The sequence below is a fragment of the Etheostoma cragini genome, chromosome 7 (genome assembly GCF_013103735.1).
Source record: "Etheostoma cragini isolate CJK2018 chromosome 7, CSU_Ecrag_1.0, whole genome shotgun sequence".
NCBI lineage: Eukaryota > Metazoa > Chordata > Actinopteri > Perciformes > Percidae > Etheostoma > Etheostoma cragini.
The window spans coordinates 3,412,547-3,413,400 of NC_048413.1; the positions used below are offsets into that span (position 1 = coordinate 3,412,547).

Sequence of the window (854 nt, forward strand, 5' to 3'; positions counted from 1 at the left end):
TGTGTGTGTGTGTGTGTGTGTGTGTGTGTGTGTCTGTGACAAAAATAGCCACAATTTATACGGGCACTGAATCAGTAAATCAACATGCAACATTCATTCGGTTGGAAATGCAACAATGAGCAAGAGAAATTGAGAAAAAACAACTACTTTAGTGTCTAGGAAAGAATCATTTTTCCTATCTACAGCTACACGAGCATTTTGAAAACAATACAGTATTCGACACACGTATACAAAATATATACTTACACAGCATACATTTTTTTTGTCTTAACTGGCTAAAAGCTGAAGACAATATGATCGCTGGCCTTCTACTTTCAGGAAAGGTTGACAACCCCCAGTATCAGTATAGTCAAATTAACACACAATTTAGAGTGGTATACTGTACATATGCCACCAGAGAGGCAACAATAAGGTTTTCACTCCGCAGTGCAAACACTAATTACTTTTTAGTATATAGAGTCATGAAAACATGGAATTCTTTACCACTGTTATTGACAAAAGCTAACACAGAGATCAATGTTTAGAAAGGAAATAAATAAAAAAAACACCTTGGAATATCATATTTCTAGAATCCTAAGCAGTTGAGGTTTTTCAGATTTGTTTTCTGAATGCAAAGAGAAGGGTGTCGTCAGCGTAAGCTTAGATTCATAGACACATTAGTTTAAGTTTGACTCCTTCTCTCACTAATATGTATTGTATGTTTTAAATGTGTTGAGTTATGTGGACTTTAATGTCTATAGTCTGTTTCACGTGTTGAGTTATGTGGACTTTAATGTTTAGTGTACACTCACCGGCCACTTTATTAGGTACCCCATGCTAGTAACGGGTTGGACCCCCTTTTGCCTTCAGAACTG

The 854-nt window shown here is 36.2% G+C and overlaps 1 protein-coding gene and 1 long non-coding RNA gene across 5 annotated transcripts in view; one reads left to right on the forward strand and one right to left on the reverse strand.

The window, feature by feature from the left end:
- The window catches only part of magi3a (membrane associated guanylate kinase, WW and PDZ domain containing 3a), a 159,662-nt gene that overhangs the window by 47,411 nt on the left and 111,397 nt on the right, over nucleotides 1-854 (reverse strand). The window lies entirely within an intron of this gene.
- The window catches only part of LOC117947143, a 26,081-nt gene that overhangs the window by 11,746 nt on the left and 13,481 nt on the right, over nucleotides 1-854 (forward strand). The gene's annotated exons all lie outside the window — the stretch shown is intronic.